Source organism: Puma concolor, chromosome A3, assembly GCF_028749965.1.
Source record: "Puma concolor isolate L17-30 chromosome A3, mPumCon1.1.hap2, whole genome shotgun sequence".
Taxonomy (NCBI): Eukaryota; Metazoa; Chordata; class Mammalia; order Carnivora; family Felidae; genus Puma; species Puma concolor.
Window position 1 is genome coordinate 59148761 of NC_141669.1, and position 23385 is coordinate 59172145.

General features: G+C 39.0%; 1 protein-coding gene and 1 long non-coding RNA gene across 2 annotated transcripts in view; one reads left to right on the forward strand and one right to left on the reverse strand.

Annotated features, from left to right (window-relative positions):
- Nucleotides 1-2663: 2663 nt before the first annotated feature.
- LOC147582479 (uncharacterized) lies at nt 2664-17311 on the reverse strand. Its single transcript, XR_015249176.1, has 3 exons — nt 17061-17311; nt 4372-4454; nt 2664-2803 (listed from the first exon to the last, which is right to left on the reverse strand). It is a non-coding gene; the product is annotated as an uncharacterized LOC147582479 (long non-coding RNA).
- A 245-nt stretch (nt 17312-17556) lies between these two features.
- PELI1 (pellino E3 ubiquitin protein ligase 1) overlaps nt 17557-23385 on the forward strand; it is a 59680-nt gene continuing 53851 nt past the window's right edge. The window contains exon 1 of the mRNA XM_025932060.2: nt 17557-17691. The gene's annotated coding sequence lies outside the window, so the exon portion shown is untranslated. The remainder of the gene's footprint in view (nt 17692-23385) is intronic.

Below are 23385 nucleotides of genomic sequence, written 5' to 3' on the forward strand. Positions count from 1 at the left end.
TTTCTTTTAATAAGCAAGGGATAAGTACATCCTGTCTTTACACTGCTGGTGCTAGAATGCTTCCTTTCCTTTAAAGGGGAAGAAAACAGGACATTGTGTTCTTTCAGTGAGTCTACTATCCGAGCCTCCTCTAGGTGTGCAAAGTACTATTCTAGGCCAACTGCTCAGTTGTTGCTTCGACAAGGCCTGTCATACTGATTCAATATTTAAATGACTGCTTAGGAAATAAAATAAGAATAAGTGTTTTTAAAAGGAGAAATATATTCTCCTACATGGTTGAAATGCTGTCCTAATAATAAACGGACTCTTTCCAACTTACAGACTAATCAGTATATATGTGCTGTTTGCAACCTTAAACTGGAAGAAAGAATTTTCAGAGTGTCTCTGGAATAAGTAATCTTCATAAATAGATGTCTCCGTGTTGTTATAAACTTATATCAAATTTCACAAAATTTCTGAAGCCCATTAGAAGACCTATTCACAATTAGTTAAACTTTATTAATTAAATGCTCTAAGTCTTTAATGAGTGTGGGACTCACCTGTAGAAAATCTCTGAAGTTCCTAAGTATCCTTTAGAAACAAAGTCAAAGTAAGATTTTCCTTAAAATATTAGGCCATTACTCTCCAGGGTGTCCAAACACTTTGAAACAAAAATCAAAATGAATGGTCTAATGTGGTTTTTAAATGGATTATTAAAATTGGATCTGTCTTAGAAAATCTTAAAAAAAGCAGTTACAGTACACATACTCCATCCACCATGTATTTGCCCAGGAAGAAAATATTTTCCTTCCTCTTATACTTTAAATTACATCCATTTCTTTGATTTTTCTAATTCCCCACAATTAACAAAGGGGCTTAAAACTAACTTTATGCATAATTATGTTTTTGTCATTGATGTAAAGCACCACTTCTGAGTCAATACATATATAGGTCTAAATTAAGTAATTGTCTCCCACACAAAGTTTTCCTGTAACCCAAGTAAAATGCTAAAGCTATTCAGTAACAAATGGTATTTTTTGTTTGTTTGAATGTTGTCTACGATCATTAACCAATTGAAAGTTTCTTAATACCTATTTTTAAATTATTAAAAATTTTCATTAAAAACACATCAAACACCTAAACAGAACATGGAGCTTTAAATTTTTTTTTTTTTCAACGTTTATTTATTTTTGGGACAGAGAGAGACAGAGCATGAACGGGGGAGGGGCAGAGAGAGAGGGAGACACAGAATCGGAAACAGGCTCCAGGCTCTGAGCCATCAGCCCAGAGCCTGACACGGGGCTCGAACTCACGGACCGCGAGATCGTGACCTGGCTGAAGTCGGACGCTTAACCGACTGCGCCACCCAGGCGCCCCCAGAACATGGAGCTTTAAAACAACATGCAAGTCAACAAAAGTAATGTGCAGTAGATGAAAACATTATTTTCTTATATTTCTGGGAATCCTCTTCATAATTTTCTTTTCAAATGTTCCCATGAATAGGTTGGGGAGGGAAATTTTTTAATTAGTATTTGAATTATCTTAAAGGTGCTAGATAAGCATTGTTGGCTCATTTTTTAAAAGGTAGTAATCAAATGTATTACTTTCAAGTTACATTTAATGTAGTAGCTCTTCTGCCTTTTTGTAGCACAGAGGGCACACTATGGATCATGATTATCATTACAAGACCAATCATCAATATAGCACTACAGATGGGGAAAGTATAGGAAATAGAGTTCAACACTACATGTAAGACAGACCATAAATATTGATCTTTAAAGTAAACCCTTGGTTTACTTGGTGCTGACTACCTGAATTTTAAGTTCAGAGGTCTTTGAAGAACGTGTGGTATCCTTTTTGTCTCACAGAAGTATAGAATGCGGAGAAATCCAATTATTTTACTTTTCTAATAGCTTGAATTTCTAATAAATGATAATTTCTTATTACTTGTAGAAACATATTTTAGATACTGTATGATTCAGTATTAACACATAATCTAAGTTGGTATGAAAGTGTTGGCACTGTTTTTATTGGGCCCTATGATACAAAATTTTCTTAACCTTTATTTTAATATGTCTATTTGTACTGTTTCCCAAAATAGGAAACTTGGTTTGTCTGTTATCATTAGACAAAAGGTATTCCACATAGGAGAATTTTCCAGATACTTGAAGCTCATCCCTTTAAATGCACAAGTTTTACTTTAACCGTATCTATTTTTAGACTTTTTAAAATATGCTATACTTTCCCCTGTGTTCTTTAACAGAGAGTAATCAACATAATGCCACTGGTTCTTGATTATTAAGGTCTTAATTGTACATATTTTATTGTACCATTTTTATATTCAACTACTTTATGTATTCAACAAAGCCCTCACAGGCTGGTATAGCATTCAGGGCTCTTCCCTTTTATACAGGATGGTAGACTAAATGTTTCTGTAGGTTCCTGTTTCTGGGGGTTTGTTATAGTAGTGAGGTATGGGAGAAAGAAATTAACCTTTCATGTCAGACAACAGACCTGGTTTACTATTTACTAATTATGTAATTTGGGGGAAATTTATTTAACGATTCACAACCTCAATTCTTCATCTAAAAAGTGCTGCTTCCAAGTTGCAGAATGGTTGCAAAGAGGGAATTAAATAGTAACTGTACAGAGTCTGGTGCTCCCACCCCTCCACCTGCTGCCTTGTTGTGCTGTTCCCAACAGTTCTTGCTCCTGCCAGCTCATTCCTCTTACCGTTCCCCATCCCTTGTAGATCTTGACATTAGGAGCTTCCCCGGACCTGTTCATCACTGTATTCATAGTCCCGGATGTCTGCCATCAATACCTGAAAGTGTGGTTTCTGGTAAAACACTTGTACTGTATTTGAATCCTAACCCTCCTGGTTTCTACTTGTGATCTTGGGCAACTTTGTCACCTGTCTCCATCTCAGTTTCCTTGTCTGTGAAATGAAGGGAAATTAAATTAAATTAGCTATTTATGTAACCATCCCTCACACAGTCAACACACAATAAATGTTAGAGTCTATAATAACTGGAGTTTAAAAAAACAGTATATTGCTTCTAATTTTCTGTGGCTGGGGGAATGAAATATCAAGTGTAATATTAGAAATTTTCTACTAATAAAGTTTGTGAGCTTTAGTATACAACTTTTTAAACATTTTTTTCCTTCTTTTCCTTTTTTTCTTTCTTTTCTCCTCCTCCTCCGCCTCGTCCTTCTTTTTTTTTCTTCTTCTTCTTTTTAGCAGCTCAGAAGCTTTACGTTTGGGTTAATAGGTCCTATTTTGATTGCTGGATAAATGATCTCAAGATAACTGAGATTTTCACCATATAGGACTATGATATAACCTATCTTTTTATTTCTCTTTTTCCTGCTGTGTCATTTGATTCCATTTTCTCTCTTCCATTTATAAAGATAGATTTAAAGTTTCTTCTAAGCTAACCAGTTTGTCCATGTTCTCATGTAGAAATGTTTGCCTTTTATTCATGTGTAACCAGCCGTATTAATAGCCAAGGCCATAACTCAGCATGTCATCAATAAAAATTCACAGCAATTACAGTTCCAAATCTTAACATCTAACTTATTTCAAAATGGAATGTTTACATTATGTATGCCATTTCTTTGTGTTAAGTATCACACTCTTAGCTCAGTCTACTCCTCCAGTTGAATAATCTGTTGGAATTTGGAATTGAAGAGAAAAAGATGAAGGTAGAGAGCTATAGTTGAGGAGTGAATAGTGACAAATTGCTTTGGGTAGCAAAATAATCTCTTGAGTGTTATTATATGGTTCTAATTCAATGAAATTTAGAAACTGAATAAACAAAAGCTCAAACTGAACCTGCAATTATGAAATTTACTTTTTTGTTTCATATCAACCCTACTACTTTATATGTATAGAATAGAGTTCTTACTAGATTCCTTTTTATTCTTTTCAATAATTCAAGTCACTTCTGAGTGGCAGAGCTTTCATGAATTCTAGTTTTCTAGAAGATAAGAATTACTTCTCACTATTTCCCTAAGTATCATTAAGTCTGGTCAGCCAGAAACTAAAATGTAGGTGTCTGTCATAGTAATGATAAACTTTATATGATCCAAGTTGCTTTCTTTAAAAGTATATAATACTAACGGGCTTTTACAGTACCATTTCCCCCTCTACATCAAGGATTCCCACCCCCCCGCCCCACCCTGCCACTTCCTAGAGATGGTCTTTGAAGTTCTTAAAGCCGGAGAGTAACTAGTGAGAGCGGGCAAAATGTCCAATAAGCAAAGGGACACCCAGGCTAGTGACCCATGATTTAGGGCATGCCATTTATGAGAGCATCATAGGAGAGAAAATTACAGGAGAGTTTTATGGGAATCCTGGTTGGGGTTAAGAAGGAGGCTAGAGTCTCTCACCATAGGGATATAAGTGTTGTGGTCAAGCACTAGAATGTCTCTGTGATTTGACTCCAAGAAGTATCTTCGGCCTGATATCTGACCTAGAAACAAATTTTAAGGGTGAGTCTGAAGCAAAAATCTAGTGGTATATTTTCTGTTGTCACCTCTCAAGAGAATAGCACTAGGGATAACGGGTGGGAAAATAATTGTTTTGGTATATTTGGAGAATTTGGCCTTTATCCTATGTGTCACCTCTAGTACCTCCGATAATGTTCTTTACATCAGCATTTGCTTAATGTGCAGAGAGTCAAATGTATGACTATGATTTACAGAGGTCTTTCAGAGCAGAAAATCTTTCTCAATATGTAAATCATCAGGCATTCAGTTTTATTATTCTGACTTGATGTCACTCAGTTAATTAATCAGACTCTTTACAAATTTTTCTCTAAGATTCAAAATAGAATGAGACATTTTCTTTATCCATATTCTGGAGTCACTTGGTCTATTGTTGCTATGGTTTACTGTACACATACCCTCAAGTCCAAGTCAGAACTATTTTCCTTTTCATTAGTGAGGCAGACTTTTCTGTTTCTATTACTTCTCATCTCCCAGGTCTATTGATTCTTCTCATCACCAGACATCCTCCTTAGGTAGTATGTCTGTCACTCCCCATTCACTGAAACATCTTAGAACTATATTTTTTGCATTTATTATGTACTAAGTCCTTAGTCTTTTACTTCTTTCAAGCCAGATTTTAAGATAGTTTTTTTAGACACTTTTGTATTTATCTTTCTAGACCTCGTGTCATTTCTGCCTCTCCATATGATATTATTTTCCTCCCCTAAGCAAGAGTAAAAATGTTAGCAAACCCAATTTTACCTACATCTTCACTCACAATGAGTTATGGTTACTCTTTTTTATTTTTTATTTTTTTTTTCAACGTTTTATTTTATTTTATTTTTGGGACAGAGAGAGACAGAGCATGAACGGGGGAGGGGCAGAGAGAGAGGGAGACACAGAATCGGAAACAGGCTCCAGGCTCTGAGCCATCAGCCCAGAGACTGACGCGGGGCTCGAACTCACAGACCGCGAGATCGTGACCTGGCTGAAGTCGGACGCTTAACCGACTGCGCCACCCAGGCGCCCCGAGTTATGGTTACTCTTAAATCTACACATATTTTGAGGAAGGATACCTCCAGCAAACCCAGCTCTCATGGAATATAGTCCCGCTGATCTTGGTAAAAAGAGGGAGTTCATTCTTCTTTTTAGTTGCCCAATTTCTGGGGATTGAAAAGAGATGAGAACCTGTTTTATGTATAGAGTTGAACTTCATTATTCATGGAGTACGTATTTGTGAATTTGCCTACACACTAAAATTAAAATCAACGCTCATAGTGCTCTTGCAGGTCATTTATGCACATGTAAAGCAGCCAAAAATTTGAGCCACCTGACACCCGCATACCTAGCAGAGGCTGAACCAGGCAGTGCTCTGCCCTCTTGTTTCAACTCTCACGCTTTAAACAAGTGTCCTTTTTGTGGTCCATTTAGCACTACGTTTTTCAAATTTTTGTGTGTTTTTTGGCGGGGGGGGGGGCGCTGGGTTTGGTGATTTCATTGTTCAAAATGGCTTGCAAACAGTGCTGAGGTGCTGTCCAGTGTTTTTAAGTACAGAAGGGCTGTGACATTGCCCTCAGAGAAAATATGTGTTAGATAAGCTTCATTCAGGCATGAATTATAGTATTGTTAACTGTGAGTGCAATATTAATGAATCAACAACATATATTAAATAAGGTGTCTTTAAACAGAAGTACACATAAAATAAGGTTATCTATTGCTCAATTGACTAAAATACCGTGACCAGATACCCACAGGAACTTAATCCCATATTTCCTCTAGGAGGCATGGTTCAGTATTCACTAATTTGGTGTTTGCAGCAACTTTAAAGATCATAACGAGAACAAATAATGAAATTCAACTGTGCGTGTGTGTATGTATATTTCTATGTATCAAAATTATTGAAACCAGCTAATACCTCATTAAATGGCATATTATAGTTTAGAATAAGTCCCTGACTTATTATTATTATTATTATGCTTCTAGATCTATCAATTTACAGAAGATTCAAGGACAGAGGAATACGTAAAACATGTGGATGCAATGACAGAATCCAGACTAAATATTCTACTGGACAAATTGACCTGGATTCTTCAACAACAACCAACCCCCTATACACACACACACACACACACACACACACACACACACACAAACTTAGACCTTAAAAGAGATTTAAGCACAGTCTTATGAAAGAATGTTCATAGCAGCGTTATTCTCAATAAGAAAAACTTTCATTAACTAAATGTCCACTAAAAGAAGAAAGGATAAACCTATCACAGTAGTGATAGCAATTATAAGAAGCAGACTGAATGAATCTCACAGACATTATACTGAGAAGAAGCTGGATATAAAACAGGATAAAGTCTAGAACAGACACAAATCTAAGGTTAAAAAAAAATCAACATAGAAGTTGCCTGTGAAGGGGTAAGAGGCACAAGGGGACCATCTAGGGAGATGTAAATGACTACATGATGATAGGGATGTGGGTTACATTTGGTATATCCATTTGTCAAAACTGTACGGCTAAGATTTGTATATTTAAATATATGTACATTTTAGCTCAAAAACTTAAAAAATAATGGAATGGAAATTGGAGACTGGGTGGAGGTATAGATGATACAAGAATGACAAACTGCTGATCACAGTCAAAGCTGGGTGTTGAGTACATATATTATACTGCTTACTTTGAGTATGTTTGAAAATTTCTATAATACAAAGCTTTTTTTAAAAAGAGAGACTTAAGGGGTGTCTGGGTGCCTCAGTCAGTTGAGTGTCTGACTTCGGCTCAGGTCATGATCTCATGGTTTGGGGCTTTGGGCCCTCTTCGGGTTCTCTCCTGACAGCTCAGAGCCTGGAGCCTGCTTCAGATTCTGTGTCTCCCCCTCTCTCTCTGCCCCTCCCCTTCTTGTGCCCTCTCTCTCTCTCTCTCTCTTTCCCCTCTCAAAAATAAATAAACGTTTTTTTAAAGTTTTTTAAAACAAATAAATAAAGGAGAGACTTAAGAGATAATAACAACCAATGGCATTTTTGGATCTCAAGTCTTAAAAACTGGATATTTGAGGTTATTAAAGAAATATTCAGAGGGATACTTTTAGGTGTGATGATTGTGCTATAGTTTTGTTTTTAAAATAAAGATACCCAGTTTTTATTTTAAAAAAAACTTAAAAAAAATTTTTTTTTGACAGAGAGAGAGAGAGACAGAGGGACAGAGACAGAGTGCAAACGGGGTAGGTGCAGAGAGGGAGAGAGAATCCAAAGCAGGCTCCAGGCTCTGAGCTGTCAGCACAGAGCCCAATGCTGGGCTCGAACTCACAGACTGTGAGATCATGACCTGAGCCAAAGTCGGATGCTTAACTGACTGAGCCACCCAACTGCCCCAAAGATACCTGGTTTTTAAGAGAAACGTATGGATATACAGATAAAATTATATGGCACCTGGGATTTGTTTTGAAATAAATCAGTGGGTGTGGTGGAGGTAGAGACAAAACAAGGTTGTCCAGGGGTTGAAAATTCTTGAAGCTGGATGATGGGTACATGGGGTTTGTTAGACTATTCTCTGTTCTGTGTATTTTGAAATTTTCTATAATAAAAAGTTTTTAAATAATGCATTAAAAACATACTCCCATAAATTGAAAAACTCCAGGCTGCTAAGTCTAGTCAAATGGATGAAACTGCGCTTTGCTAACGTGCAGTGCTGATTTTATCTGAGAAGAGACAGGCTGGGGGCAGGAGACCAGGCTGGTAACACTAGAAGGGGGCGTGTGGTGACTCAGGTTGGGAGGCTGGGAGTTTTGTACAGTGACACAGTGGGGTGGGGTTGTGAAGAAACTGATCTCTGAGAGGTTACTGTGGAGGCAGGACAAGCAGGAGACACAGATGCTTAAGGCAGGTTGTGAAACTGAATAGGGAAATTATTTGAGAAAATATTGAAGCAGTACCAGTTCAGGAGACCTAGTCGTGAGGACTCAATCCTGAAAAAGGCAGAACTAGGAAAATTCTATTGGCAGAGTCCAGGAGTCCTACATTCAGGTCATGAACTTGCCAACTTTAAATATGTTTGTTTACCCTAAACCCCCTCCATGACCTACCGTGGCTCCCCAGTATTCCCTAACCTTGCAACCAGAGTGTCTATACTACCACTCCAGAACAGTCAGTATATTTCTTTTTTTTTAACTTAGACACTAGTGAAATAGTATTTTAGAAGGTCAGATATGTTTTTAAAGGTATTGGTAAAAGATTTTAGAAACCATTCTCAATTAAGAAAATAAATTTAAAAAAGAAACCATTCTCAAAAACAAATGAAAAATAGGCTCCTACAACATGGCAGGCTGAGCTAATCGGAGCCACATTTTCTGATACAAATAAATAGGCATCCTGGGTAAATACAACAACATAGCTGAGCTTGAGGCAAATCAAGAGAAATCCTTACTGCCAGAGTAGGGGAAAATGTTGTGTCAAGGGAAGGGGACTCAAAGTCAGAGACTTAAATATAGGCCTTAAGGGCCTGGGGCCAGGGCTTTAATGCCCATTTAGGGACAGGAGATGTGCACTTACACTGCAGTGCAGAGGTTAGAACTGGGGCCCCTGCTAACACCAGGACGTTCAAATAGCTAAAAGCCAATGTCCAAGCTTAAGGCAGTCAGGCAGGCAGGAGGAAATTCCTCCTTATTTGTGGAAGGGCCAGCCTTTTTATTCTATTCGGTTTTTCAACTGATTGGATGAGGCCCACTCGCGTTAGGGAACAAGATCTGCTTTACTCAGTCTAGTGATTCAAATGTTAGTATCATCCAAAAACATCCTCACAGACACACCCAGAAAAATGTTTAACCAAATATCTGGCCCAGTCAAGTTGACACATAAAATTACCAGTCACGAGTACTTATCTCACAGTTGTGTCAAAGATTAAATGAGATAACAGGAGATAGCAGGATGCTTGGTACAACCAAGATCTTAATAATGTGATAAATGTTAACTATTGTTATCATTATTACTCTACTCACTCCCCCTGGGGGATCTTATCCAGTCTCGGGTTCAGTGATGGGATGGATGAATCCTCAATATTTAACTCATGCCTACTGGATATCATCACATTCACTTCAAGCTCAGTTGTCCAAAATGAAATCCATTGTTCTCCACAAAGTTGCTTCTTCTCTTGTGTTCACTGTATTAATGATTAACCCCAAAGTATAATGTCCAGTTACACACCCAGAAACCTCAAAATTATCTTCCTCTCCTCTTTCTCTGATGTCCCACATCCGATCAGCAGTTAAGTCCTGTTCATTCGACCTCCTGAATGTCTTTGGCCTCTGCTCTCTTTTTCCGTTTCCCACAGCTACTTAGTTTGTCCATCACCTCTCACCTGAATTATTACATATTCTTTTAACTGGTCACCCTGCTCAAACACAAATGTGATTTCTATCACTCCTCTGTTAAAATTCTTTCAGCAATTTCTCATTCCCAAACTCCTTGGCATGGCATTCAAGGGCTTCTGTGATCTGATCCCAGAAAATTTACCCAACCTCATGATTCAGGGCACCCACATCACATTCTATGATCTGGCCTGAATTCCTTGTAGTTCTCCAAGTGGGCTTGGAGAGTCCATGTTATTTCATGTTCCAATCTTTTCTTATAGTGCGAGCTCTACTAAAATGTCTTTGGTCACCTGGTGAGTACCTACTCATTTTTCAGGACTCAGCTCAACCACTGTCTCCTCTTTGAGGTGTTTTCTGATTGTATTCTCGTGTAAAATTGATTATTCTCTTGTCTATATACCCACTATTCCCTAAACATACTTCTAGAAAAGTGATTATAAAATTTTGTTGTACTTATCTATTCACTTGCCTATAAGCTTTTTGAGGGTTGCAAACATGACTAATCTTTACATACATAGCTTGCCACTATATGAATATTCAGAGAAAGAATTAATGCATGAAATTTGAGGTATAAAAATACAATTATCCCACAAGCAGATAAATCAATAGGGGTGGAAACACAATCTGAATCTTCTCTCCGTGAGTTTTCCACTTCTCGCATTATTTAGTAATTTTTTTTAAGTTCCAGAATAACTGCTTGCTTACATGTTGGTTAGCCTAATACTGAGAGTGTACAGACTGCATTCTTCGGTATGTAAGCATACTGCTTTAAAACATTAAAATTTTAACTAGCTTGTCTTTGACATTTTCCAAATATATCTAAAATGTCAGAGCCAGCATTTAGGGCCTACAAATCTTTTGAGTGAAAGCCCAGGCCTTCGAATTGTGTGCCATTCACAGGTTTAAAATAGGAACATGTTCCATGTTGACTGTGAGCTATTTGGGGACTTTGAGGACATTAAAAAGAGAATAATTTTATTTTAGGGAGGGTTATTGAAAGATAGCAGTTCTAAGAGATAAACTACATAATATACGAATATTGAAATGCAAGCTCCTCTGCCCACCCCCCCCCCACCCCCCAACGTTATTACTTTCAAATCCGAGAGTTTCAACAAGACTTGAGTTTGCAGTTTGGGTCTTCCTGATTCCAAAGGGAAGTCTGCCTGCATTTTTAGTAAAAAAACAACTTTCAACACACATGGACTAATAGGATATAATTACTTGTCAGTACAAAATGTGAGAAATTGGGAGAAAATATGAAAAGATATGTTCAATTGCTACAGATGAAACATTTGCAATAAAAGGAGAAAAATAAGCTTGCAACAGTTTCTTCAAGTCATAAGAAAAGATTGGTGTATCCAATTCCCTCTGCATCATTTACTAGCAAATTAGATAAATTGCATGATATTTCGGAGAAAGGTATCAATGTTGTGATTTTTTCCTTATATTCATATTCTAAGTGCCATTTTTATGTGTGTTTGGAAGGAGAGTAGAAACATAGTTTTAGTTGATTCTTACGTAGTCAGATGGTGGATAAAAACGTTGGAATTTACTCAGCAAATTCCTAAGATCAAATTTTTTTTTTAGCATTGAAGGGATCTAACAAAATCTAAGTTACTAGTCCCCCAGCATTCACTTTCTTACTGAAATGACTAGGTATTTGAATATACCAAATTTGAAAGTGCAGGTAAGCAACAAAAGGAGAGTTGCTTTGGTCAAAGAAATGTAGGTATTAGATATGTAGACTGAGGAGATGGTAATTGAAGGTGTGCTTGTTTTCTGTGACCAAACTTTCACGAATTCAAAGGACTGCAGATTTTGAAGCACTATAAAAAAATATACGGTGAACACAATTTCAAAAAGAGATTCATGGATTTTCATGTATAAATGAATGCCACTTTGATTTGTACAAACCCCACAGTATGCCTAAATTGTGGTATCTTAACCTTATTATGGTGGGTGTTTCAAAGTAATATATATTGACTGAGCCTTTACTATATTCCAAGGACTTTACATGTATTTTCTCTTTCAAGAAAAACTGATTGAACTAACAGCAAGTGATGATCATACAAAAGATAAACTCTTCCTGGAATTTTAGTGACAAGTACATAAAATCCAGAATTATGTTGATGTTGCTGGCAATAAAACCAAATTTTGAGCAGTATGTGGGTCTGCCTGATTCTGGGGAATATACTTTATTTCATGAAACTACTACAAGCATGTACATGACATAGAATACAAAATAACAACGCCTATAGGGTACCTGGGTGGCTCAGTCATCCAACTCTTGATTTCAGCCCAGGTCATGATCTCATGGTCTCATCAGTTCAAGCCCCGCATTGGGCTCTGCACACTGACTGTACCCAGCCTGCTTGGGATTCCCCCTCTCTCCTTTCTTTGCTCCTCCCCTGCTCAGCCTCTCTGTCTCTCTAAATAAACTTTAAAAACACCTATAAATAAGATAGAAGTTTATTTCTCTCTCACTTAAAAGAGGTCAAGAAAGGGGCACCTCTCAATCGGTTCCGACTCTTGACTTCGGCTCAGGTCATGATCTCACCAGTTCGTGAGATTGAGCCCCGTGTCAGGCTCTGTGCTGAAAGCAGGGAGCCTGCTTAGGATTCTCTCTCTTCCTCTCTCTCTCTCTGTCCCTCCTCCACACACTCTCTCTCAAAATAAATAAACTTAAAAGAAAAAAAAACGAGGTCAAGAGATAGTCCAGTGTGTCAACTCCATGGTCATTAAGGACACAGATTTCATCTTTCTGTTTCTCCATTCAAGCATACTTTTTTAGGATTTCATTTATCTCCATTGTTGACTTATTAGCTATACATGTTTGTTTTCTTTCTGATGGGTGCTCTAAGATTTAAAATGTACATTTTTTAATTACAATGTACCTTCAAATAATAGTACATTTCACATATAATGTAAATTCTAACAATATAATTCTATTTTCCCCTTCCATCCTTTGAACTACTATTGTCAAGCATTTTACTTCTACATATGCTATGAACCCTATAAAACACTGTTATATATTTTAAGTAGTCAATTATCATTTTTAAAAATTTTTTAAAGGGGGGTAAAGCCTTTTATGTTTACTCATATATTTACCATTTCCAGAACTCTTCATTCTTTAGTATAAAATCCAAGCTTCCATATGTGTTTTGTTTTTTTGTTTTAATGCTGAAGAAGTTGCTTTAGCATTTTTTGTAGTGCAGTTCTGCTGGCAACATTCTCTCAGGTTTTGTGTTCTTTAGCTTTCATTGAAAAACATTTTTTTTTAATGTTTATTTACTTTTGAGAGAGAGAGAGCAGGGAAGGGGTAGAGAGAGAGGGAGACACAGAATCTGAAGCAGGTTCCAGGCTCTGAGCTGTCAGCACAGAGCCCAACGTGGGGCTCGAACCCATGGACCACGAGATCATGACCTGAGCTGAAGTCAGACGCTTACCCTACTGAGCCAAACAGGCACCCCTTAGCTTTCATTTTTGAAAGATTTTTTTCTCTAAATATAGGATTCTATATGACAGACTTTCTTTCAGCACTTTTTAAAATGCCGTTCATTGTCTTCTGACTTGAATAGTCTCTGATTAGAAGTTTATTGATTTTTGTCTTTGTTTCTCTATATATAATGTACCTTTCTTCCCAATGGCTGCTTTTAATATTTTCTTCTTATCACTAGTCTTCAACGATGTAATGATGATGTCTTTTGCAGTGGTTTTGTGAGTGTGTATAAATGTGTGTGTTTACCCTGCTTAGGGCTCATTGAACTTCTTGAGTCTCTGGGTTTGTAATTTTTATCAAAATTTTAGCTATATTACTTCAAATAATTTTTCTGTCACCCCTTCTCACCCTTCTCTCATCTGGAACTCTAGTTGCACAAAAATTAGAATTGTTGGTATTATCCTGCAGATCACTGAGAATCTTTTTTTCTTGTTTTTGTTCTTGTTTTTTTCTTGGTTTGCTTTTTACCTTGGCTGGATTCTACTGCTATGTCTTCAAGTTTACTAATCCTTTCATCTGAGTGTCTAATCGTTTGAGTGTTAATCCCATCCAGTGAAATTTTTATGCCCATAGAAATCCCATTTTTTAAAATATCTTTAATTTCTCTCTTTCAGCATATGGAGCATATTTATAATAACTTTTAATGTTGTTGATGGCTAATTCTACCAACTGTGTATTATCTGGCTTTGTTTGTGTCGATTGACTTTTATCCTGGTTACAGATTACATTTTTTTACTTCTTTGTATGTCCTAGTTCTCTTGCTAGCTCCCAGGCATTTTCAAGATCTTACTTTTTACTCCTTAAGTGTTGATGCTCCCCAGGGTGCTATTACTGATTCCTCCTTTTCTGCTGTATATACTCCCTGTGGGCAATTTCATCTATTCTCATAATTTCAACTACCATCTATATGATGGTATATTCCAGTTATATCTTCTACTGTCCAGATCTCTCTTTAGAGCACTAGAGTCATACATATATAACTGCCTACTCCACTTCTCCACAGAGATGTCCAGAGTTGTCTCAAACTCAACATATCCAGAGTGAATTAATCAAATTCCCCCTCAAAAGCTGTTCAATCTCCTGCATTCCCTAACTCAGTGAATGGCATCACTAGCTCAGAAATCTGAGTCATCTTTCTCCTTCCTTGTCATACATATTGTTGTGCTCCCCCCCTCCCCGTCAGCCTCCGTTCTACTTTTACTGGGCAATCACTTTAGTTTTCTTTGGGAGAGCCATACCTCCTCATCACAACTTTGGGGGAAACTGACTCCTTTGGATCTAGGGGCAGAGCATTTGTCTTTATCCTAAGATGATTAGCCTTATGCCATCCCCTGGCCATACATAGAGACATGAACCAATTCTTGAGGCTTTTGAGAAAGGTGTAAGATGTTTTCTCTCCTTTCTAAAAGAGTTTTCAAAAATCACTCCTTTTTCTTCTTTTCATATACCTGGATGGTGAAACTTAAAACCACAGGAATTTCTGGTCACTATCTCCTATGGTCAAAATAAAGCTAATACTGGGGCACCTGCATGGCTCAGTCAGTTAAGTGCCCGACTTCATCTCAGGTCATGAGCTCAACAGTTTGTGAGTTTGAGCCCCGCATCGGGCGCTGTGCTGACAGCTCAGAGCCTGGAGCCTGCTTTGGATTCTGTGTCTCCCTCTCTCTCTGCCCCTTCCCCACTCCTGCTTTGATAAAAAATATAAATAAAGCTAATATTAAGGATGGAAAAGCAACAAAACAAGAGAGAAACATGTCCTTAGTGGCATCATTTAACTGCTGAATCATTCAGCTCCATAGCCCACCTTTTCACTGGGCTTTCTATCTAGACAGGTAATATTGGTTTATTGGTTAACCCAGTTAGAGTGAGTTTTTGCTGCTTGCAACCAAAAGCATCATAATTGATAACTCTCCTTCACCCTTCACCCCCAAACACAGGCAATTGCTCACTAGGTTCTATTAATTCTATCTCTTAAATAGTGTCTGATTATCCTGAGTTCTGTCTCTTGAGACTGAAAATGTCTTAGTTCAGGCTCTCATCTTTTTTTAAATGCATAAAATTCATTTCTAAAATACATAGCTTAATCAACATTTCATCTGCTTACAGTCCTGGCATGAGTTTCCATTGCTTCCAGAAAAGAGTTCACATTCCTTAGCATATTGTATAAGATTCTTCATGATCTAAGCTGTCTCCCTTACCTTTTCTGTGTCTCCTCTCACCACTCCCTCAACCCTATTCTACCAGCAATGCCGAACTCTTTGCTGAACCAAAACACTGTTTGGTCTCGTGCCTCTAGTGCTTTGCTCTTGTTGCCCTCCACCTCCACTCCTAAATGCTCCCACCCATTTCTCTCTTCCCCTTCCTCTACCAAAACACACAAACATACTAACTGGTAGTCATCTTCAAGTTCAAATGTTCTTGGAAGCATCTTCCGACCTTGCTTGAGTCTGGGGCAGCTGTGTATCAAAGCACCTGATGTGCTTTCCTGTTATGGTATTTGTCACAATGAGTCCATTTATTTACCTGTTTCCTCTCTGCACAGCAAGCACTTTGAAAACAAGGAATGTTTCCTTCACATTCTTGTATCTCCATTTCTGAGAATAAAGTGCCTGGGATGGAGTATACTCAGTAAATGTTTTTTGTTGCTGTTGTTTTTAAATTTTTTTGTAACGTTTATTTATCATTGAGAGACAGAGAGACACAAAGCATGAGCAGGGGAAGGGCCAAGAGACAGAGAGACACAGAATCCAAAGCAAGCTCCAGGCTCTGAGCTGTCAGCACAGAGCCCGACACGGCGCTCGAACCCACAAACCGTGAGATCATGACCTGAGCCGAAGTCGGACGCTTAACCGACTGAGCCACCAGGCGCCCCAACTCAGTAAATGTTTTTTAAATGAGTACTTATGTGGTCTACAAACACAAGGATTTCTGATCTTGAGATTCTATTTGCAAACCTCAATTTTTCTTCCTCTACATGTGTTTCTGATTTATAAACATTAATTTTTCTCTTCCAGGGTATGGGTTTCTAGACAGGCAGAGAAGGAAACCAAAAGAGTTTGGGACAGGTTGCCTGTAGTTCTTCTGAGATCCAGTAACTGTGTACTGCCTTTCATCACCCTCCTCCACCACCTATTCACACCTGGGTGCCCTGTATGGGTGTAGACTTAGCTGACCAGCCCAACAGCATACTCAGACCTTGGTTCAGACTTTTGTTACTGCCAAATGAAAGTTTGCCAATATATGTAAAAAGTGAACCATTTTCAACTTCCCATATCTTTTGAATTTATGAATATTTCTTAAAAGTCATAGGCCTCAAAATAATCCAATCTGGATTATTTTACACCAAGCAAGTGAAATATCCTTAATATCCTGAACTTTTACCTTTGCTGGCCTTAAAGTTTGATGTGACTAATTAGGTGAAAACATTATGGGATTCTGACAGTGGATGTTCTTAACAGTTACCACTTAATTGTTCAGTTACTGGAAGCAACTACATCTCTACAAGTCTTAGGTAAAAAACAAACTTGAATTTAAGGCAGAGAGGACTCTTTGAGGGAAGGGAGGGAAATGGGTATTTGTGACAGAAAATCAGGCAGGAGGGAAGACCGAAATATCGACAGGAAGTCAGACTTCAGTAGGCACTTGTGAGTGGTGAGGTTAGAAGTTGGGGGTGGAGCGAAGTAGGAAGGACTAGCTGAGGGCGGGGTCCCTAACAGCACCTTAAGACAAGAAGGCCCTTGTTCAGCCAGCAGCAGCAAAGAACACGTTCTCTTCCTCAGTGTGTCGGTGACCATAGTAACAGCAGGGGGCTGAGCCTCTCCCCGAGCATGCGCAGTGCAGTGAGAGCCGGGACGCTTCCTCAACCACGATGTATCCCTTTTTTCTTCAGTCGGAGAACTACAACTCCCAAGAGACCACTCGGCGCCGCGTTACCGCCTCCCGCTGTGGCCCTGCCTTGTCTCCTCCCTCCCGCCCCGCCCTCCTGCTAGTCCCCTCCCCTCCCTCCGAGTGTGTGTCAGTGACCCAGAGCGGTGTGAGGCGGAGGGACCGTCGGGGGGCGCCGCCGCGGCCGCCGCCTCCATCAGCAGCACCAGCGGCGCCGCGCGTTCGGTTTTGCCTCGAGCCCTTCGGAAGCGCACCACAAAGCGGGCTCCGTGCCTCTCCCTCCGCCCGCGGCTCCTCAGCGCTCGGCTCCGCGGCCAACTTCCCTCGCGGGGCTTGGCCGGCTCGTGTAGAAGGCGGCGGCAGAACGCTGGGCTGTCTGCTCGCGCTCCTCGCGTACGCACACCTCTCACCCCCTCGCTCCGGCTCTCGGGGCCGTGCTGGATTGCGGCCACCAGTAATTGTCCGGTGAGTGCGGCCGCGGCGGGCCACAGAAGGGATGGTGGCGAGGCCAACGAGGGGTGCGGGCAAGGCGGGCGCGCAACTTCCTCGGCGGTTGCCGGGGGCGGCCGGCAGGCTCTCCCCGCCCGCCTGCGCGCCCCCGCGCTCGAGGCGGCCGGGAACGGAGTTTGCGGCTCCCGCATCCCGCGCCCTCGCAGGAGGAAGCGCCTTTGTCAGGAGCCGGCCCAGCGCGCCCTCCCCCTCCACCTCGGAGCCCCGCGCGCGGCGGCCAAGTCCGAGCCCCGCGCCCCGCGCGGGGCCGCCTGCTGCGGGAGGGGAGCTCCGCGGGGGCGGGAAGGAAGAGGGAAATGAAAGAGAAACAAAGGGGGCGGTGGGCTTTTCTTTTGTTTGTGCGAATCTGCTAACTTCTTTCTCCTTCCTTACATAACACGGACTTCCAAGTTAGTCATTCTTTTTATTGTTGTGATTATTGTCATCTTCTCTGCGTGTCTCTCGAATTTCCTTTCATCTCTGGATCTCAGAGCGTTTAAAAACACTAATTAATTACACCTTCGTGGTCCCCACGAAACAAGTTAATACGCCCGTATTCCTAAGTGGGTAAACTGAGGTCCGGAAGAGCTCTCTAATTGATGGATACTCTTCATCTTCCACCGCGCCTGGTGTCTGAGGACCTGAAAGCATTTATGAGTAAGAACTCGTTCTCCGATGCCCCGTGGAAAAGTTATAGATGCTCATTTTAGTTAAAGGTTAACTGAAGTCTAAAAGAAGTCTGGGTAATTGTTAGGTAGTTCAAACAATAATTCTTGCATAGTGTTTGAATCTTAAAACCTCAAAGGACTCTTGAAAAATGCTTTGAGTGTGGAAAATACTGTAAATCATAAACCCACCCCACCATCTACTTTTATTTTTGTACATGCAGGTCTTTTATGAGGCAAGAGTGCAGTGATGGGGGAGCAGGAGGACAGAGGGTTTTTCTTTCTTTCTTTTTTTTTTTAATGTGAATTTGACAGATTTTAATCACTACACACGAGGAGATGTATCTTGGTTTTAACAGCATCAACAGCCTTCCCATCGTTTAATCATCAAACAGTATGTTAACAAATAATTGAGTGAGCATTTTACCCATAAGGTACTCGATGTGCAAAGAACTGAAGCTCTAAGTGTATGAAAAGGTCATCTGTTTGTTTTGGTTCAAAGCTGTGTACTTTTCCTTCTCTGCAAAAATGTTATTTTGTTTTCATAGCAGCTGATCTTTTGTTTCAGAACTGGCTTTGTCTTTTTCTACTTTGAATATGTATTATAACTGAGGAGAGATGTAAGGTGTTTGTTTTTTAATTTGAATTGTAGTGTGAATTTAAATTTTTGAATTGTGGAGAAGGTTTAGTTTCTTCAGTTCTTCTGCTTGAGCTTATGATGTTTTCTTTAAAACAGGAAATGTTTTCTCAAAGTGATCAAATTTACATCGCGAAACATTGTCTTTATTGTACAAATAGATCATATGAATTCCTTTTGTTTTTTTTATTCACACCAACAGCCTCTTCTGGAAGAGAATGCTTAATTCTGAGGACAAGTTTATTTTTGGTAGTTGAACCAAACTGGATGGTACCAAAAATTTAAGTGAAGCATCATTTCTACTATTTATTTCTTGAGATGAATAATGATCAGAACTGTAGTGAATACTATTACCTATTACTGTTGAATTTAATTTTTTGATACAGTTGCCCCCAGATTTTAGATCCTGGTGGTTCCATCAGAAAAAGAAAGTGAGACGTTTGTTTTTTTGATTTTTCTCCCAAATCCTCTAACCTGTCCCCATCCTGTGGGATGTTTAAAGAGATCTTCAGTTTAAAGCAAACGATTGGAAGTAGAACAGTTAAATGTATGGAAAGTTGCATGTAGTGGAGTGGTTTTAATGCCTCATCTAATAAATTGACACTTTAAAGAGAAAACGTTCACTCGGGTTTTCATTAATGTTTTAGAGGTGCTGTAATGCAATAATAGTAGTATTTATTGACTTGAAAAAAAGCTAGAAATTGTGCCTTAGTGACAGATTTGGGGGGAAGGGGAAGAATCTGTGCTCTCTTTAAAATTGTCATTTCAGTGACCTTGCAGTTGGTTACGATGAACTTTTTTCTGTAGCTTTTACAAACAAAATTTACCAGAGGCGTTTGTACTTTAAAGGAAGCTACTAACAGGACCTCTTGGCTCAATCAGTGGAGTCCAAAGGCAGAAGTTAGTGTCGACTGGCCAAGGCTGGCACTGCGGGTTTCCTGATATCTTTGGGACCCCTTAAAGAAATGGCAGAAAAGTACAGGGTAGGGAACTGAGTCTGGTACTGCCAGATGCTAAACAGGCACGTTGCAAGGGGAAGCCTCCGTACATTGCTCTTTGACGTCGTTTCAGCTTCTTTTCAGGTTGTCGTAATGTCACTTGTATGTTCAGAGTCTTGTCATTTAGAATGTGCCACATTAATACTGTCCGGTGGGTCAGATGATAAGGACTTTCTATGCCATTTCTGCTTTGTGAACAACTGGTTGCACACAGAAACTTCTGGAGCTAATAAAGATTTTAAGCCCAAACTTAGAATTGAAAACTATCTTTTTTTTTCTTTTTAATGTCTATTTATTTATTTTTGAGAGAGAGAGAGAGAGAGAGCACATGCAGGGGAGAGGCAGAGAGAGAATCCCAAGCAGGCTCTGTGCCCCAGCACAGAGCCCAAAGCTGGGCTCAAACCCATGAACCGAGAGATTGTGACCTGAGCCAAAATCAGGAGTCAGATGGTTAACTTACTGAGCCACCCAGGTGCCCTGAAAACTATCTTTCTAACATTTCTCACACACATACATCTTGCCATTGCACATCAGTATAAAGCTATCCTAGTATTTATGAAATCAGAAAGGCTTGTATGGATTATTTTATTACATATATTTTAGCTATGCAGTGTATATTAAAATTTCAAAACGTCAGGTATATGATGGCATTAAGATGGTTGGTTCCAGGACTTTCTTTGGAAAAAATCATGTTATTCCAAAAGTTACATTTATGTCTTTTCATTGAAGAGAATAAAACAAATTTAAAAGCCAGTTGAAAGAAGGAAGAAGAAAATCAACAGAAAGAAACCTATTGAAGATGTTTTTAAAAAGTACAATATAAAAGATTCCTGGCATTATATAAGGGACAAAATTCTAGCTAAAGTCTATAAACAGTGAATTCCACTTAGCAGTTTCTGTTTATAGATTTCTAGCCATCTTTTCCAGATTTCCTCTAAATATGTTACACAAGGAAAGTAAATAGAAATCATTCTTTCAAGGGATTTGGGTTGTTGGAGATTTTTTTTTTACACATGTGGTAGTGGGGGAGGAGGCGGTCATTGTTTTTCTTTAAGTTTAGCCTCTGCCAGAGAAGATTTTCCCCACGCTAATGTATGGAAATCTCAGAACAAGAAATATTGGTCACTGAAAGAACTAGATATAATTTCAAGTTATGCCACTAGCTTTTTCTTACATTATCTTGAAAGACCACTTCTTTTTCTTTCCAGAGGTTGAAAATAATTGTTTAACATGTTACCCTTAGTAGGTCCTACATAATTTTTGTTGTTATTGCTGCATTACTTTGCAAGTAATAAAGAGAAAGTACAAGATTTCTTGAGTGAGGGGTGCCTGAGTGGCTCAGTCGGTTAAGCATCCGACTTCAGCTCGTGATCTCATAGTTCCTGAGTTTGAACCCCATGTTGGGTTCTGTGCTGACAGCTCAGAGCCTGGAACCTGCTTTGGATTCTGTGTCTCCCTCTCTCTACCCCTCTCTACAAAGCTCACTCTTTGTCTCTGTCTCTGCAAAATAAATAAACATTGAAAAAAAAAAAAGATTTCTTGAGTGAACATCGGGGAATTTCTGATTTTTTTTTCTTTTTAAATAGAAATAAGTAATCGAAACATATGAACATATGATTGGAGCCTTTCAATTACCATAGCTTCCTTCAGAAATAAAGTTGAGGAAAAGAGATTTGTTAGGTAATTTAAGAGAAATGAATTGTAAGTAAGTCTAAGAAGATGTGATTATTTTTTCAGAACGTATACATGATGTTTTAGAATTTTTTTTGCCACAATAAACTGTTTCAGAGAAGTAGAATTTTACATAGTACTACTTGCATTACCTCTGTAAGACTTTTATACACCTCAAAATACCGTTTACAGAAAAATAGAGTATGTTGTTGTTGCCTGTAAATGAGAAAATTCTGACATTTGTTATTCCCCAGTTAATCTTGACCATTCCTGTAGTTTTAAAAAAAAGTTCCAAATTCAATACACATGTAATCTACTTCCTTTTCAAAGAATTTATTACTGATTTTTCTTCTCTAATGAACCTCTTGGGATGTTGCTAATTCTAAAAATATGTATTACCCCTAGTTTCCCACCATCTTCTGCAGTTTCTTTTTGTATCATTTTTTGGCTACAATATGCTTTCTCCCCTAAATTGTCTAAAATAAGCTAAGAAATGTTTACACATACTTGACAAGAAATACAGTCATTTATTATGTTAAACTTCAGCTAAATTTCAGCATACAGGGGCCATTGAATCTGTTTTGGAGATGGAAGTACACTTATTTTGAAAGGAGGGAGGTAAAGCAGGGACAGCAAATAGATTTCACCTTGGGTACCAAATCTGATTGCTTGGTGGTGGCTCCCTGGACTATATTTAGAAAACTGGGAGTCCTAGTTCAGACTCAACAGGAAAGAGTGCTGTGATTAGCAGTTTCTGCTGTTGGGTGGGCAGTGGACTTTTGGCATGAACGCCAAATATTCATTCAGTAAGTATTTATTGGTTGTCTTTTATGGGTCAGGCACTGGTCTAGATGCTGATACCATTCACGCAAATTAAAATTAAAAGCTCTGAGACACAGGCAATAAAATAAATAAAAAATTTCATGTTTTAAGGATAAATGAACTCATTTCCTCAAGAAATAAATGAGAAATAAGAAATGGAGAGGAAGCTCTAAGATTAAAAGAGACTTCAGAGACATATCCACTAAATGCAGTATATGGACCTTAGTTAGATCCTTCTTTGAGCAAGCGAACTGTAAAAAGGTATTTATGAAAAACAGGGGAAGTTTGGACATTGAATATTTGATTAAAAGGAATTGTTAATTTTTGTAGGTGTGATAATGTATTCTGGGTTTTAAACAAGCAGCCTTAACTTTTAGGGATCTAGTGTATTTATTAATTAAAATATCATGTCTGGATTTTTGCTCCAAAATAATTTGGAAGGGAGAGGAGCATTGATGAAACAAGATTGGCCATGTATTGAGAGTTGTTGAAGGTAGATGATGGATACCTGAGATTTCTCATATTCTCTCTACTTTTGTGTATGTTTGAAAATTTCTGTAATGAACAGTGTTTTACACACACACACACACACACACACACACACACACACACACACGGGAGAAGATAGAGAGGGGAAAAGGGACCAGGTGGGATGTGAGTATGGGATGGGAGGAGCATGGCAGAACACACCTCATTGAGAAAGACCTGAGGTAGGTGAGGGGTGGTAAGCCTTGCAGATAATCCTGGAGCAGGGCGGAGGCACAGAGAAGGGCATGTACCTTGGCCCTGAGGTAGAGAATCTTGACTGTGCAAGGAACTACAGGACGACCAGTGTGCCTGGGTTAGAATGAGAGAGTAGCCGGAGATAGGGTCAGAA